A 19,845-nucleotide genomic window follows, 5' to 3' on the forward strand; every position below is an offset into this window, starting at 1 on the left:
ATTTTGTGTGGACTGCGCATGGGATTTTTTTACTGTGCATAGACTTTGCATGGACTTTGCATGGGAAATTTTAACTGCACATGGGCTTTGCATGGGCTTTGCATGGGACTTTTTTACTGCACATGGATTTTTTCGTAAAAAATGTTGTTTAAGATTAGAAGGATATGGGAATTCCTTCCCACAATGCTGACAGGTACGATCAGCTAGTTTTTTTTTTATAGGCTGGCTGGCTATCTACTGCAAAAACATTACGTTGTGCCTTATGTACAGAGAGAGGAATTGAGACAACCTGTCCATTTACATTTGCTTTGAACTCACCCTTTACTACAGGTTCCCAACCTGCACGATACTGCCACTGTGTACCAAGTATTAGCAATGATTTGTCCTTACCATTTCGATCCTTCTCGGTAGGTATAACAGAGAATTCGTCTGATATAGTGACTGTATTTGTACCTTCACCGATAGTTATGGGAATTTCATTGATAGTGCCAAGAGTTTTGGTTGATCCAGCTACACCATTAAGTGCATGTATATTCTTTCGATCTATTTTGAGACCTAGATGCTTAGCTACATTCTCAGAGATTACTGAAGAGTCAGACCCTGTATCGATCATAGCATAGGGTATGCATACATTTTTGATTTTACAGGAAATGGTCGCTACATCATTGGGATCATCTAACTGGAGAAAGTTGATTTCTAAGGGTCTTGGCCAGTATAGGTTTTTCTGCTGATAGGCACGTATTGCATGGTTCAGTGTTTTGTCTTCTTTCTGTTCTACTTCAGATGGTACATCTGCAGGAGGAGTTGGTAATAGTGGAGTTGCTGTATTTACAGCATGAGCTAGAGGAGATAAAATGTCTTGCATATTTGCTGAAAGAACATCCCAGAGTTTCTTTCTTTCACTAACTGGATAGTCACTAACAAAATGGTTTAAAAGCGGGTCTTTCAGATTCTCATATGCTTGATTGGTATAAGCATTAATCTGTAGGAGGATTTCTTTAGGACATTGTACTGCTAGTGAAGCAATTATAGACTTCAGTGCTGCATGAAAGACTTCATCAGTTTTCTTGAGAATAGGTTCTCTTTTAGATTTGGAAGTACAGGATTTTTTCCCTTTGTTTTTTACCGAAATTCCACGTTGATAAGTTTTTTTTTTACACTAAAGCAATTCTGAGGTTCATCCTCCTCCTCTTCTTCTTCAGTTAACTCTTCCTCAGTTTCTTCATCAGTTTCCTCATCACTTTCAGATTCTTCATAGTCAACTATGTGAGTATTGTTAACTTTCTTAGTACGTCTACTCCGTGAACACTTGTTTTTGGAATGACCTGTTCTACCACAGTTTGAGCAATGACGTTTAGGAGAAGATTTGGTTGTCTTTGTCACCTTTTTAACCTGACCAGTTCCGAAGTGATCTTTTCTTAGATGTTGTGTTTGTCCACCTAACTTTCTGGTAAGATCACTCTCAATGAAAGTATGTATTGCTACAGGATTTGTTATGTCACCAGTATAGCCAAGACGTACTGCTATATCTGCAAGCTTTTCTAATGCAGTTCTATTCTGTGGTTGTTCTACTATAGTGGTTGGATTTTTTCGCCCTCCACTTTCATACCATTTATTACGTAACTCATTAAAGAAAGCATCAAGATCAGCAGGAGCAGCAATTCTAACTCTCATTTCTAAAACATCAGGCAAATGATTATATAGATAAGGTAAAATTTCAGCATATACTTGTCCTTGTGCTAATGATCGAATCCTTTTTGCATATGTATCTGGTGTATCTATAGGAGAAAATGATTCATTCATGAGTGCTATTATAGCACCTTGATTTGTTCCAACCATCACATCTCTATATTTTCCTTGCAGCCAGTTTAGAAACTCTGGTTCTGTATTAATAGCAGCATTGGCATTATATGGATTATTTGCTGGAACAGGAATAAATCTACCAGACATTTTATTTTTCATAACACTACACCTCATAGCAGCATTAAAAACAGCAACAGCTAGTGGACGAGCCATTTCATTGACAGCTCTAAGCTTTTGATAATAAGAGTCTGGCGGCTCTTGTCCATCATAAAATGGTAACTGTGCAAGACCTGGTGATATAGTATGCATGACATCTTGTATTGTAGCCATGTTTGGAGGATTGTTTTGTAACGCTAATATTTGTTGTTGTAAATTTAAAATATTTTGGGCCTGTGCTTGTACTTGGGTCTGTGAAATCCTATATTGTCTTTGCCAGTTTTGTGCCTGACGTATACAACCTGCATGCCTTCTTCTCCAACGTTCTGTATCAGCATTATAGCGTAACATCAGCCTGTGTGCATTCCTTCTATGCTCAGCTATCTGATTCTGTTGGTTTGCTATCTGATTCTGTTGATTTACCAGCTGATTCTGCTGGTTTGCCAGTTGTGCATCTTTACGTCTATTCAGAAAACGTATACCTAGATTGGCTATTTGTATTCCTGCAATACGTGCTTGATTCTGTTGTGCAACAGTTTCCCAGTGTCTACGAGCATTTGTCTCATATGTAAAATCATCACGTACTCTTATTAAGTCTTGATTAAGAGCATTTGTACGATCTAAAGATTCTCCAAGTAATGTCTGCAATCCTTCTATCTGATTTAGTTGGTCTACACCAATTTCTTGCATTAGAGCAGCTTGACGAATAATTTCATCAAGACTTTGAGTGGTAGCATTAAAGACATCATCTATGTCTTGTGGAATTGGAATCCTATTCCGATCAAAAAATAGTCGAATCTCAGACACACAATCTGCAACTGCCCGTCGGCGGTCTAGTATTCTTAGAATAGGATTGAATAATTCATTATCTTCATCCATTTCTATCTTTCCTTTACATAAAGATAATTCTTGAATGCGTTTTTTGAGTTTATCTACTGTGTCTTCAAGCTGAATAATACGTTCATCCTGGGCAACAAGTGCCTCTTCCTTTAACTCTAAGTGATCTCGATACTTTCCAAGTTCAACTAAAGTGGACTGACACTCTGCCTTTAACTGATCGATCTCATCCTCACGTGAAACAAGATTTTTTTCAAGATAGAAGATATATCGTTCACATGCCTCTATCTCCTTTGTGAGTTTACGGATTTTCTCCTTATTGGAAATATTATTTGTTTCCTCTAATATCAGCTCTTTACGTAAAGCAAAGTTGCTATTTAGCAGATCAAGATATGCCTGTTCAACTCCCATTGATTCCTATTATTCCAATAGATTCTGATGAAGCACGAAATGTAGAGGTGACTTCGACTTTATGCAGAATATTTTACCAACCATCTGGATATCAGAGGACTGCCAAAAAATTGTATCAGACATCACAAAATGCTGGATATGATTTCACCTTGGATGAAGTGGAGGATTGGCTTGAAAGACAGGCAGTACATCAAATCCACAAACCTCGTCCCCGATTTATCCCTCGTGTAAGTTTTAGTTCTATACAAGTTCCCAATGAAGTTCATCAAGCTGACATTTTGTATATGCCATATGACAAGGTTGGACATGTGACTTATCTTTTCTGTCTCAATATAGTTGATATAGCATCAAGGTATAAAGAAAGTGTCCCTATAGGTTCAACCAGTGTTAAAGATCGACAGGGAATCCTAACTTCTCATACTATTGCGCGGGCTTTTGAAAAGGTATATGATGATACAACATGTCCGCTCACTTGGCCAAAATTATTGATTACAGATAGGGGTTCAGAGTTTAAAGGTGAGTGTGAAAAGCTGATGACTTCCCATGGTGTAAAGATTCAGAAGGCCAAGTCTAAGCGTACTGTTGGCATTGTGGAGCGATATAACCGTACCTTGGTTGAAAAACTATTTCCCTCTCAAGATGCATCTGACTTACTAACTTTAGGTAAAACAAGATCTCGAGTCTGGGTAAAAAACTTACCTATTGCTGTAGAAAGTATAAATAACTCAGTGACCCAACAACTTGGTATATCTCCTGCTGTAGCTATAAAAAAATCACGAGTGTCTTCCAGATCTTCTTATCCTCGTGATGGACCTGTTGGGATTGAAGAAGAGAAACTACCACCTGATATAAGTGTAAGGTACTTACTTGAACCAAATGATCTGGAAGGTGGAAGACGTCGAGCAGGAGATATGAATTGGTCACCTAAGATTTATCATATCCATATGTCTTTAACACAGAAAAATCAACCAGTTTTGTACTGGCTTATTGATGATGATGGTAAAGAATCAGAGAGATCCTTTGTGAGGGAAGAACTTTTGGTTATACCAGATGATACAGAACTTCCACCACAATGGGTACTTATGAATTAAGATAGTCTTCTACCTCATCATCTGCTTGGGAGTCTGTAAGGAAGTAGTCTTTTGCCAATTCGTAGTATAACCTGTATAGCTTATTAATAGCAGACAAAAGTTTTGGTTCTCTGCTATACCAGGTCTTATAATTTTCCAAGATTTGCTGATATTTTGTCTCATTAGGTAGAATAGATTGTGCTGTTTCAAGAACAAAATTTTCTGGTTCTTCTGCTTGACGCAATTTGATTATCCTTTATTTGTAACATAACATGAATTTACCATCCTTTGGTTTCTTGTAAAGGATGCCTGCTTTAATTACTGCAATTAGAGCTGACTCAATTTCACGGTATGTTGGCTTAGCTGGTATAGCTTGGGTAGACATTTTTATATCTTGTAAAGTTTTTTTTAATTTAACTTATTTATACTTAATAAAAATGATTGGAGAATATACTTGTGAATATTTACATAACACAGGAAAGCCTTGTGGTCGTCCTTGTGTGAGGCCAGAAGGTTGTCGCATTCATTGGAAGACAAAATCACGCTTTCCTTGTGCTGTATGTGGTAAACCTACAGGTTCATCTAGTGGTCGATGTCAATCTCATATTGGAAGTTACTATCAAAATCGGTATGAAAATAGGCTTCGACAAAGAATCAGAGCAATTTATGATTAGGGTTAAATTTTGGTTAGACTTTATTGTCCCAGATTTTTTCGTATTGCAGGGGAAGCTTTACAATATGTCTAGTTGTCTTCCTGCTGTATATTTTTTGGTTAGACCTCAGACAGATTTTTGGTTAGACTTTTGGTTAGACCTGTTGTCCCAGATTTTTTCGTATTGCAAGGAAAACTTTACAATATATCTAGTTACCTTCCTGCTATACATTTTTTGGTTAGACCTGGGTCAGATTTTTGGTTAGACTTCGCTGTCCCAGATTTTTTCGTATAGGAGGAAAAGCTTTAAAACATATCTAGTTGCCTTCCTGCTATACATTTTTGGTTAGACCTGGGTTAGATTTTTGGTTAGACTTCGCTGTCCCAGATTTTTTCGTATAGCAGGAAAAGCTTTACAATATGTCTAGTTGCCTTCCTGTTAAAAATTTTTGGTTAGAGCATGAATGGCTTAAATTATCGAATGAATCCATTTTAGAGTATCATAAAAATAGTATGCCACAATGGATTGCTGAATCGTGCTATCAGTATTACAGATACTTCGTGTCCTTCATACCTTTAGCACTTATAAAGGCAATCTGATATAGCATAAAATTATGATACCCTGGAATAGATCCATGCGTGGTAATAATGTTTAGGAATATATGATTTTAATCTTATCTACAACGTTTGGGGGTTCTTTTTTAGCTATCAAGTAATAACATATCGGGAATCAAGGTTATGTGGTCTGGGGATAGAAAAACAGGTATAATGTTATCATATCAGAAATCAAGGCTAGGTGGTCTGGGGGTACACTAAATTATGGTTAGACCTATGTGATAGCCGCTGTCCCAGAACCCCCAAGTTTGTCCTACTCCTGGGTTGGATTTTTGGTTAGACTTCGCTGTCCCAGATTTTTTCGTATAGGAGGAAAAGCTTTAAAACATATCTAGTTGCCTTCCTGCTATACATTTTTGGTTAGACCTGGGTTAGATTTTTGGTTAGACTTCACTGTCCCAGATTTTTTCGTATAGCAGGAAAAGCTTTACAATATGTCTAGTTGCCTTCCTGCTAAAAATTTTTGGTTAGAGCATGAATGGCTTAAATCATCGAATGAATCCATTTTAGAGTATCATAAAAATAGTATGCCACAATGGATTGCTGAATCGTGCCATCGGTATTACAGACACTTCGTGTCCTTCATACCTTTGGCACTTATAAAGGCAATCTGATATAGCATAAAATTATGATACCCTGGAATGGATCCATGCGTGGTAATAATGCCTAGAAATATATGATTTTAATCTTATCTACAATGCTTGGGGGTTCTTTTTTAGCTATCAAGTAATAACATATCGGGAATCAAGGTTAGGTGGTCTGGGGATAGAAAAACAGGTATAGTGTTATCATATCAGAAATCAAGGCTAGGTGGTCTGGGGGTACACTAAATTATGGTTAGACCTATGTGATAGCTGCTGTCCCAGAACCCCCAAGTTTGCCCTACTTGTACAGATAGATTGATTTTACATTTATCATCTGATTGGTGGGAAGCAAAATTTGAAGTGAAATCTTGGGCATCAAAACATTAGTCGTTGAAAAAGTTTCAGCACAATGCATCGCTTGAAGAAACTTGATATGCTAGTAAAAAGAAAGGAAGAAAATTTGTAAAAAAAAAAAGTCAAAATTAATTGGTATTAAAAAAGACGGCAACCCCTGATTATGTAATAAATTTGGCTACACAAACATGATCATCGCGTCATGATGTCATCTGATAAATGTTTACAGTACAGTATTTGTTTATTAGATAATGATAATTTTTTTTTCCTTTTTTTTATTGCAATACTATTTGACTTAAAAATGACTTTTTTTCGGGGCAATTTTTTTTGTTTTTTTTTCATTATTTTATTGTATTTAATGACTCTTCACTTTATTACTAACGTTAACTTTATTTATTTTCTTTAGATAATGAGATGGCTTCTTTTATTGAGATGTCTTTCTTGTTGTATTACTTTTTCACTTTATTTGAAATAATACTAACCAGTCTTTTCTTCATTCCTTTTTTTATGGGTGGTGTTCTTGATTGTTTTTTTCTTTGCTTTTTTTCGTTTCTCTATCATTTTTTTCACTTCTTTTTTGCTCTTTATTTTTTTATTTCCTTTTCCTTTTTACTTCTTTTTTATCCTCCTTCATCCTTTTATTTCTTTTATTTTTCATTATTATTTTCACTTTCTTTTCTTCTCCTATCCTTCTTTTTACTTTCTTCTCACTTCCTTTTCATCTCCTATCACTCTTTTACTTTCTTCTCACTTTATTTTTGTTTACTATTATCTTTCTCATTTCCTTTTCATCTCTTATCATCCTTTTACTTCCTTTTCACTTCCTTTTCATTCACTACATCTTTCTCACTTTCTTTTCATCTTCTATCACCCTTTTCACTTCTTTTTCATTTCTATTTCATCTTTATCATCTTTTTACACTTTCTTTGTCCTTATTATCCTTTTTACACTTTTTTGATTCCTTTTTTCATCCCACGCATTTCTTTTTATTTCCTTTTTTTCTTTCATCATTATTAACATTATAACTTCTTATTTCCTTTTTTTGCTTTTTTATTGGCATTTTTTCATTTTATAATTGTAATTTTTCTTTTTTTATCACTATTTATTTTCTTACCATTATTGTTAGATTTTTCAAAATAATTCATTAATTTTTATTTCTCTAATCAATAAAACATAATCAATAAAACAATTTATAAAGCATAAAATAATTTTTAAATCCACTAAATTTATAATTTTATAGTTTTAATATTGTATTAACAAATAAAATTTTACTGTAAATAAAATATTCTTTGTGAAATAAAAAAAAACAATCGATCAAAAATGAAAAATCAGCCAATTAAAATTTTATTAAGTCACGTGATAGGGTTGTCATGGTGACAGGGCTGACAGGTCGCCAAATAATGTTACTCTTTTTTATAAATGGTTACAAAATAAATTGCTTAGTAATGTAAAAAATCTTAATGTCATAATAAGAGTTTGTTTAGCAGGATTGAAAATAGTTTGCTTATTGATTTTAGTAAATTTTGAAATTTTCATTTGACCTATATATATATTGTTTGGGTCTTTTTACAGTACTAATTCAAAAATAGTGATAATTGGTTTTACTAATATTATACATTATTTTTTTTAAAATCTTATTGGAATTTAGTTGTTTTGATTATTATTGTTTAGAATAATAAAAAATTTTAATTTTTCAAAAAATTAAATTAATAATCAATTATCATTAAAAATGAAGATAAGTCCAGTATCTATTGATTCAATTCAGTACTTATATATAGATTTCCAATTGATTTAAGAAGAAAAAATTTAATTGCTTTCTTTTATAAAAAAAAAATATTAGCATTAGTAATCAAAAATCAGGAATTCACAGCCTCTAGCATTATTTCTTATCCCACAATTTTTAACAAAAAAAAATATAAATATAAGTACCAGTTGACCGTATGGATGGATGTCCCCCAGCATTACCCACAAATTTTTACCTATATATATAAAACTTAATTTTAGCCTAAATTGGCAAGCATTTATTTATTAAAATTTGAAAATATTTTTATAATTAGACAATTCATGATTTTACCAATCAGTGGAGCAACATTTTGCTGATCACTAATTAAATTTGGAAAATTGCAGAAATTAGCCATTAGAAACAAGATTTATACTTGTAAAAAAAGGTGGCTGAAATTCACATGTAATACCGTAACTACACACCTTAGGCCAGTCCAAGCCAATTATCTGTTTATCATAACTCCCCCCCTTATTTTATAAAATTTAGTCGAATAATATGCATTATGTACAGCCAATAAAATCACAGTATTTTAGTCATATGATATGATATTTCACTTTTAACACCTGATGACAACGATGAAAATCTATCCATAAAAGCAAAATGATTCGCGTTTTTTAATCACATTTTTACGCGTTTAGGGGGTGCTTTTAAATGGTAATATCTATTAACTTCTTTAACCAACATGCTTTATCTCTTGGTTCAAGTTAATGAAAGTATTAAACGTATAGTTCCCGAACATGTAGTGAGCATAGAATTTACAAATAATCAGTTTAGTGATCTTTTTGGTGCAGTTACATTAGGAGAATATGGTGATAGAGAAGTAGAAGTTTTTATTAGACGTGAAAAGTCTGAAATCTGGAAAAAGGTTGACAATGGGTTAAAAGGAAATTTAGAAATGTTAGAAGTTTTGAAATATTCTCAAGTTAAATTTTGTCTTATTGAAAAAACACATTTAGATACACCACAAATCACAAATACTTTAAATGCTTTTGATATTTTAATGAACAATTCATATCAAACTTTACTTCCTCAACATTGTACTGAATATAATGATTGTAATAAACTTTATAATGAAATTATTGATCTATTTCGTAATCAAAATGTTGGCTGGACAGGTGGTGTACATGATACAATTGGTAAAGCATTTGTGAATCGTATTATGAATGCAATTTGGTATATTGATCCACATCTTTCTACTTTGCATGCACGTTCATGTAACTTGCCGGTCTTTTTTACACAACTAAAAACCTATCAGGATGGGGAGACGTATAATAAATTTTACCATACCAGTCATCATAAAAAAAACCCATTATCACGGCAAAAATTGGTTTACCTTTCAAGTTCTCTTGAATTATTTGTCAGTCAACCATGGGCGAATAATGATGTGTGGAATCAAGTAATTCCTGCAACTTTATCTTTAATTGAAATCTTAAAAAAATATGCAGGATATCTGACTATAATTACTACCAATATGAATATTCTTCATCATAGTGATGGAAGTGCTCACAATCCTGAAAATGATTGTACTATGTATCAAATTATTGCTTGTAAAAATGAGAATCTTAATGATATTTACAGTCAGCTGAATGATGTTTTACTTGAAAAACAGATGTATGAATATATTGATATTAAGCAATATCTTCCAATTGATATTATGAAACGATATCGGTTCATAAAAGAATTGCAGCTCACATTTCCAATAGGTGTATATAGGTTAGTATTAGTATTTGATATAAAAAATAATTTTTATAAAATATATAAACAATAATGTAATTTTATTTATTTTATTTTTTTAGATATCATCAAGGCAATTATTTAGGAACCATTAATTATGTGTGGAGGGTTCCAGAAAATGAAGATGAATTAAATGAAACTTTGAAAGCACGCATGTTGGCCAGGATTCATAAAGAATTGCCTCAGTATTTTACATGACAAATGCAAAAGAATGTATTAAATAAGGTAATAATAATTCAATCAATATTTAAATAAAGGTATTAAGCATTAATTACTATAATTTGCTTTAGTATTCTTATATTCGGAAAGTCATACCAGCTGTATTGCGAATGCTTCATTTTGATCTTACTGGAAATGCTGCTGTAACATCAGATGTTATTAGTCGTGATATAGAAGAAAGATTACGATTAATATTGACTTTAGCAGATCCAAATATTATATTTGATTTGCGGACAAATAATGGATTCAAAGGGATGAAGTTTAATGAATTCTGGAATGAAACAGATGCTTATTTCAATGAGCAGGTAAATATTTTACGTTAAAAAAAATATGTTTCAAACACATGAATGGCAAAATTGTGTAATGTATCAGGTATCACCAAATATACTGACACAAACACAAAAAAAAATCTATTTTGACCATTATTCATTTCATTTAACAATAGAATTTACTTGCAGTAGATGAACGACGGTGTAAACGGTCGAATATCAAGCATGAAAAGATGATAAAATTCAACTACCAAACGTAATTGCCAAATGTTAAGAACGAACAAATTAATCGTGGATTGGCGTAGATGGATAAATAATTAGCCGAAAAGGATAAACATTTAGGAAGAGTAATGATCTACATGATGTAATATTTATTGAATGATTGACAAGGAACCAATAGGATAAATAGAGTCGATCAATTGCGGCTTAGCAATCTTTAACAATAAGAACGATAAGAAAGAATAATTATAAGCCACAAAAGATAGATTATAAGCAAAACACATAAAGCGAATTAAAAGAACATATAAAATAATGTCAGAAAGATTAAAGAACACAAAATAATGTAAAAGATAATATAAAAAGATAGTATAAAGATGGAACGTAAAAGATAATATATTAAAAAGAACATATATAAAAAGATAGCATATTAAAAGATAGCATATTAAAAAGATAGCGTATTTAAAATATAGATAGTATATTAGAAAGATAGTTCAAAGATAATATGTAAAAAGAACATAAAAGATAGTATATAGATAGAATAGAAAGTAGCATAAAATTTGTATAAAAAGAGAACGGAATTCAAAATAATTCCACAGTTCTCATCCACAGAACTCAATAAAAATATAAGTTTTATTTTTTAATTATTTGTTAGTAAAGTTTAACGTTAATTAAAGGTAATAGGTTCGCCCTAAACTTTAATTAATGTTTGCTTAATTAATTTTAATTGAATAAATGGAAATTTTAAGATGAATTAAATATACACTTTTGGAAAGTAATAATTCGTAGCGAGAGCTATCGAAGTTTGAAATTAAAGGTAAAAGTGGATATAATTTGGGGAAAATTTAGAGAAGTTAATTTTATTTTATATCGTTCGACGTTTTATATTACTAACGCTATTTATGTCGTGAATCAAGAATGTTGTTGTATGTTGTTCGTTGATTATGTCGTTTGATAATTAAGTTGTTGATTATTTGTTTGTTCGTTTAATTGTTTGTTCGTTCGTTCATTCGTTCGTTCGACCATGGGAATGCCCGTTCGATGTGGCAACTCTGTAAATTGATGACAGAGGGAATTGGGGGATCTCATATGGTGCATGCTCGCAAGAAAGGAAATGATCATCATCACATGATTATTATTATAATGAATATGAAAATTTAATTTCGTTAGTAAGTCACTGATAGGTATTATTAATCAATATTTTATTTTAGAATTTATTTTTAGATTTCAGGTTTTGACGAGTTCAAAAGGAACCAATAAATCAATAAGGATTTAATTGAGTTAAAAACTTGGAAAGGTGAAAGATTGGAGTTTGTTGTTGTGTAAGTAATCATTTAATCGATAGAAAGCACAAGAATATTTCTTTCGGGAATAAAGTACCTGAGAAATTTCATAAGGAGATGTGGAAGCGAAAGATGAATTTTGGAATAAAGATTAATAATGGGAGAACACCAATGTATTATCTGGGGTTCATCTGTGTGGTATGGGTTACCTCTGAGTTTGAATTTTGGATAAATGCTCGAAATTGGAAAATTTTTATTCTTCGACATTAAGGATTATAACGTATGGGTTACGTCAAATCTGGATACCCAGCTCAATAATGCGCAAATTGCTTTGGGGACGGGGAATGAAAATTGTAAAGACACCTACTATCAAGAAACATTGAAAGAATAAAATGGGACAAACCTGTAAACTATCATGCTTTTACCCAATGGGAAAAAGATAGAGATAAGCCCAGTATAGGTCCACCAATTTGAGGAAAGATAAGTTGGTTTAGATGAGTTTTATGGATAGCTGATGACTTTTGAAACTGGATTTTGGAAGGTTAGATTCATCCGTTAAGAGACGAGTCGGCCAACGAAGGAAGAAAAAACGGATACGTTGTATTGTTACAGGTCCTAGGCTACATTTCAGATGAAGGTTCCTGGTGTAGTGTCCTAGTTCACGCTCTCATTACAATGTTCCGTTAAAAGAAGATAAAATAGAAGGATATTTATTTAAAAGAAGAACATTTATTTGAAAAGGAATATTTATTTGAAAAAGAACATTTATTTGAAAAGAAGGACATTTATTTGAAAAGAACGACATTTTGTGTATCATAGATTAATTTATGTAATATAGAATATATAGTAAGAAGGATTTATGTGGACAATAAGAAAGATTGAAGATTCGCAAACTTTAAAAGTTATGAAAATTTTGGAGTTTGTGATATGTGATATGTGAAATTATGAATCTTGGCGATAAAAGATAAATTTTAGAATGTGATATGTGAAATTATGAATCACGGTGATAGGGGATAAATTTTAGAATGTGATATGTGAGATTATGGATCTTGGTGACAAAAGATAAACTTTGTGGCGCAGTAAAAACCTCCGCAGTCTGAGGAGATCGTGGACTTAGAATAATTTTTGAAATTTTGAGGCGCAGTAAAAATTAATAGTAAAATATGGCGTAGCGAATACATAAAACTGAAGGATGGAATCTAAAGATTGAAAGAAGCAACCTATTTAAAGATAAAAGAATGTTTAAAAGATTGAAAATAGAAATGTTAAGGGTGAAATATATATATAGAGGGAGGAGTCCGATTGAGATTCTGGATGGATATTCATGGCAATTTAACTAAGGCATACAATGGAATGGTATCATCAATGGGAAAGTGAATATAGAACACATAAAGAGGAACACGAAGTAGGAACGGAAGAATTGGACGAATGTTTAAATTGTGAATTATGTTATCCAATAGTAAATGAACCATTAGTATTCAAGAAATTTTGGGACGCATTATTTAAATTCGAAGATGCAATAATAATATATAATGATGTGATGATTAAGGGAGTATTAGATTTATTAAGTATGAATAATTCGGAAAGAGAAGATACAATACATAAAGGAAAATGTAGGGATATAATGGATAGAATAACAGAATCAATAAGATATAGAATACAGCCGAAAATAAAAGAGAAAGGATTACGAACAATTATATTAGTAATCGTAAGAGATTGTATTGAAAGAAATCTAGAGAACGAAGTATTTGATAGATTAATTGGAAATCCCGAATTAATAGAACACAAATATATTTTAGAAGATTGGGATGTTGAAAGAAGATTTGAAAAATTTTGGCAATGGTATAGGGTTGCATTAGGAGAAATTAGGGCTGTAAGAGCAGAAGTAGAAGCAATAGGAAAGTTCAAGGAATTATTGTATGAAGAAGAAAAGATAGCAGAAAGTGAAGAAAAAGTGAAAGAATTAATACGAGGAATAAAACATGAGAATGTAGAAATAGATAATGTTCATGAACATCATAAGAATATGGTACAGAAGATAATAAGAATATTTATAGATACTAGGGGTTTTACAAAAGAACCAGAAGATTCAGAAAGTGAAGATAGTCCAGCAAGTTATGAATTGGAAAATAGTTCTGAGGAAGAATTAGAAATAATAATAGGAGATAAATCATGGAAATTTAGTGAATTAAGAAGAAGGTCAAATGCTATGGATGAAGATCAACTGAGGTACATTTGGAAGATAGGAATAAAGTTGATGATAGAAATGGATATATTGGTAACAAGAATATTTATGGATAAAATTCAAGAGATAGAGGAAATGGATGAGAGGGAAAAAGAACGGAGGATAAAAGAATGGTTAGAAAAAGAAACAATAATATGTGAAAAATGTGGTAATAGAAGGTTCGAAATGGAAGAGGCGGATAGCGAATGCGGGGAATGTATTAAAGAAGCGCAGAAAAACGAACAAGATGAACTAATAGAACTAAGAAACAACTTAGAAAAATTAGGATACGAAATAGATGTATCGGAAATTCGAAGAATGAAGAAGTTCGGAGTTAATAATCGAATAATGGTAACAGAAGAATTCATAGAAAGGTATATGGGAATAATAGAATTAGAAGATAGAGAGTTAAGAAAAGAGGTGCACAAATGGTTAAATGAGAACACAACCTGGTGCGAAAGATGCGAAATAAGATGGATGAACGATATGTTTAGATTAGGAAAAACCATATGCAAAGATTGTGAGGAAGAAGATGTCGATGAAATTAATGATCGGGTAAAAAGATTACAGAAGATTTTTGAAGATATTGGAACAATAATAACTGAAGAAGAATTGTTAAGATTAACTAGTATGGGATATACAGATGGAGAAATTTTAGATAAAGAATTCATTGAAATCTTTCAAGAAAATAAAAATGAGTCAGAAAAAGAATTAAAGAAAAAGTTAGATAAGCTGTTGAAAGAACAAGCAGGAATAATAGATAGTGAAGAAAGTGGTGAAAAGAGTGATAATGAAGAATCAGAAGAAGATAATACAGATGATTCAGAAAAGACTGGAGAAATATTAAGTCCGGATGAAATATGGGATGAAAATATTGAAAATTTTAATGAAGAAGAATTTGAAGATGAAATTGAAAATGTTATAAATAGAGGAGATATCGACTTAAGTCAAAACTCAGATACGAATAGTTCATTAAATATTAAAAATTCTGACAACGAAAGTGAATTATCTGATTACAATTTACGAGATTTATTTCAAGAGAATATATTAAATATGGCAACTGAGAACCAAATAAAAAGATTGATAGAGAATGCTTTAGGTTATCCAGCTAATACTTTGAACGCAGCAGTAGGAGCAGGAGGAAGTTTGATAGAAAGGATTGAAAATGCAGGGAATGAAGCAGGAGGAACAATTAGTATACCACTCTTTTATGGAAGAGAAGATGAAGATGTTAGTGATTGGGTTAGACAATTTGAGGTAGTATTTACAGCGGTCGGAAAAACAGCAGGAGCTAATGGTATAAGACAAGCGGCATACGCAGCAGCACATTTAAGAGGAGCAGCAGCACAATGGTACAATGAAATGAAAGAATTAAATGCAGGTCACTTAGTGAATTGGGTAGATGCAGATAATGATAATGATTTAAAACATAGAATAAAAAGGAGATTTACTAGAGAGGATGTTAGAAGAAAGAAAATGCTAGAATTAAGAAAAACTCGACAAGAAGTGAATGAAAGTGTTGAGGAATATACAAGAAGATTTAGACAAATATTAAGAATAGCAACTAGAGGACATGCCTTAGCAGATGAATATCAAGTAGATTTTTATATTGAAGGACTGGAACCAACAATAGGGTATCAAGTTAGAAGACAAAACCCAGCGAACTTAAATGGGGCAATAGAAATAGCAGTAAGAGAAGAAGGTGCAAAGGACGAATTTATTAGGAGAGCATTAGGACAACCAATTAGTACGAGGATAGATATCGGAAAAGATAATAATAGACAAGATATGTTCGCGAAACCATTGAACGAAAATTATGAGGACGAATTAGTTAAAGCGTTTGAAGAAAAGGCAAGAATTAGTAAATTAGAAGGACTAGTAGCGAATATGGAGAGAAGATTAAATAACGATAATAGGAATAGGTATCGACCAAATATGGGAAGGAGATTAAATGATGGTAATAGGAATAGTTATCAATCAAATCAAAAAAGGGTACCGACATGCTATACATGTGGTAGAGTCGGTCATTATTCAGGAGAGTGTCCAGAGAAAAGAAGGAATGCGAGAATAAATATGATGGACGAATATGATGATCAAGAAGAATATGATTATGACGGATATGAATATGAGGAACCACGATACGGTGAAATGTATTATACACAAGGTTATTACGATGATTATGAAGATGGAGAATTAAATTATTATAATAATGAATTATACGCAAAAGATAACGCAGTAAAAGGAAGAAGACAAACGAGAAGGACGAATCCAATAGTGGGATATAAAAATAATAATGAAGAAGGAAATTTACAAGAAGAATTAAGAGAAGCAGGAAATAGAATGGATGATAGGGAAATACCAAGTGGTACAACGACACCAAGATATATACCAGAACGAACTGAACAGAATCAGGATAGACCGATAGGACCAAAAGGGATGAAATGGAGTAATAAAAGACAAGTTTATTACGACCCAACAGAAGGATTAAGAAAATGGAGAGAAGCAGGAGGACCAACAAAACCCAGAGAATATGGACCAAGATTAACTGATGGAATACCACCTTATGATATTGTGGGAGATGTAAAAAATTGTAGAGCGAATATAACGATTGGACAATTAACAAATGAGAATCCTAAGTATCATAAACAATTGAGAGAAGGAACATATAGACCAAGAAGTATAAACGAGAAAAATTGACTACACTCGGTGGGAACTATGAAAAATGAGGAAAAAAGAACTACAGCAATGAGAACAGAATTAGAAGTTGAAGATCAATTGGTAAATGTAATAATAGATACTGGAGCAGCAGTAAGCGTGATAACAGATAAATTAAGAAGAAGATTGAATATACCTATGTTTGGAAAAAGTAAATTTAGATGTACAATAGCAAATGGACAAAAGATAGCAGCGTTAGGAAAGGCAAATATAACTTTAAGATACAAAGATGAATTAGAAATACTGAAAGAAGTTGAAGTAATCGATTCGGAAGAAGAGGATCTAATTTTGGGAAATGACATATGGAAGTTGTATAATGCAAAAATAAACTTTGAAGATCATACCTTAAGAATAGAAGAACAGGGAGAAATAATAACGATTCCAGTAGGATATGAAAGGGAAGTAGCATATGAAAGTGAAGAGAGCGAGGACGATGAAGAATACGAAAGCAATGATGAAGGAGAGGTATTCAGAATGCACCAGAATTTTAAATAGAGAGTCTTGGCTCTGAAGAGAGAGAGACGGAAAAGATGCTCGAACCAAGTGAAAAATTTATGCAAAAACTAAGTATAGGGAAAGTAGAAGAACCAATTTGGGAAAATATGGTAAAATTACTATTAGAATACCAAGATATTTTGGAATATGACGGAGAAATAGAAGGAAGAACAAAAGCAGCGCAACATGAGATAAAAATAAAAGATGGGGTAGAACCAATAAAGCAAAGGAGATACAAAGAAACAGATGAAAAGGCAAAATTTATAAGCGAAGAAGTGGATAAATTGTTAAAACAAGGAAGGATAAGGAAATCAAAAAGTCCATGGAGTTCACCGGTTACGTTAGCAGGAAAGAAAACGGGAAAATATAGATTCTGTATTGATTACAGAAAGTTAAACAAGATAACTATAATGGATAGTTTTCCTTTACCAAGAATGGATGAATTGTTAGACAAATACAGAAAAGCAAAATGGTTTTCAAGTATAGATTTAGCGGCAGGATTTAATCAGGTAGAAATGAAAGAAGAAGACAAAGAAAAAACAGCATTTGTATGTTCGAAAGGACTGTTTGAATATAATGTAATGCCATTCGGTTTAACGAATGCACCAGCAACATTTCAAAGATTAATGGATGAAATATTAGAAGAATACATAAACGATTTTGTGGTAGTATATATCGATGATATTATGATATATTCGGAAAATTTAAAAGATCATATGGAACATGTGGAAAAAGTATTAAAGAAGTTACAGGAGAATAATTTGATAATAAAATTAAAGAAATGTAGATTTTTGGAAAGAAACATAGAATTTTTAGGACATATAGTAGGAAATGATGGATTAAGGCCAGACGATAAGAAGATAGAAAAAATAAAAGAAATGAAGGCACCAACAACAGTGAAAGAAGTAAGATCATTTTTGGGACTTTGTTCATATTACAGAAAATTTGTGAAGAATTTTTCAAAGATAGCAAGACCAATAAGTGATTTGAGAAAGAAGGGAATACCTTTCATTTGGGGAAGAGAACAACAAGAAGCGTTTGAAAAATTGAAAGAAAAGTTAATACAATATCCAATATTACGACATCCAGATTGGAAAAAAGAATTTTTATTAATAACAGATGCATCAGGAAAAGGATTAGGTGCAGTATTAAGTCAAAAAGATGAAAAAGGAAAAGAAGTAGTAATAGCATATGCAAGTAGAAGTTTATTACCAGCAGAAGAAAATTATCCGATAACAGAATTGGAATGTTTAGGAATAGTTTGGGGAATTCAACATTTTCATAAATATTTAATCGATAGAAAATTTAAAGTAATAACAGATCACAGTGCATTAAAAGGATTAATGAATGCAAAGATACCAAAAGGAAAAAGAGCAAGATGGGTGATGGAATTACAGCAATATAATTTTGAAGTAATACATAGGTCGGGAAAAGAAAATACGAACGCCGACGCATTAAGTAGGTTATTAAAGATAGTAGAGGATCAACCAGAAATAGTAATAATCGACGGAGTAGACGGATTAGGAAAGACAAGTATAGTACAAAATTTAATTGAAGAATGGGAAAAGCAAGGATTAAAAGTAAGATTCAACACTTATAAGAGAAGAAGAAAAGATAAAGATGAATTTTATGAATCAAAGATGGAGACAGAATGGAAATTCAGAAAAGAAGTAGTGGAACAAATAAACAGAAGAATGCTAGAATATGACGAAGATACAGATATAATAATTTTAGACAAATCACCATATTGTGAATATTATTATCAAAAGACGAAAAGTTTTGACAGAGGATTAATTACTCCACATGGAAATCATGAGATGGAAAAAGAAATATTCAAATTGAAAGAAACAATAGATAAATCAATAGTGATATTTTTAGAAAAAGATGGCGACGTATGTTGGAAAAATTACATTGGAAGAGAAACAAAGAAAACGGAAAAATCGTCATATCCAACATTAAAGAAAGATGAATATTTGGACATGGTTAGAATGTTTGAAGAAAATCAGGGCGTGTACAAAGATACTAAAAGATACAGTCGAGTAAAAGTTAAAAATGACAATAGTAGTTGGAGAAAAGTATTTAAGGAGGTGGAGAAATGGAGAAGAGCGCAGAACTAAAAATACAGAACACATAACGAAAATAACAAATTTAGAAGCGAAATCAATTAAAGAGGTATTATGGAAGAAAATAATTACAAGAGAATAATTGACAATATCGAAAAGGAGAATAAATATGAATTGAAAGAAGGAATTCTATATAGAGTAAAAGGACAAAACAAATTTAGAGTAATCAGGGATTATGAATACGAAGGATTGATGTACATGATGCATGATAACGAATTATCAGGACATTTTGGAGTAGAAGCGACATTAGATAGAATAAAAGAAAATTATTGGTGGAAAAATATGAAAGAAGATGTAGAAGA

The sequence above is a fragment of the Rhizophagus irregularis genome, chromosome 21, assembly GCF_026210795.1.
Source record: "Rhizophagus irregularis chromosome 21, complete sequence".
Lineage (NCBI taxonomy): Eukaryota > Fungi > Glomeromycota > Glomeromycetes > Glomerales > Glomeraceae > Rhizophagus > Rhizophagus irregularis.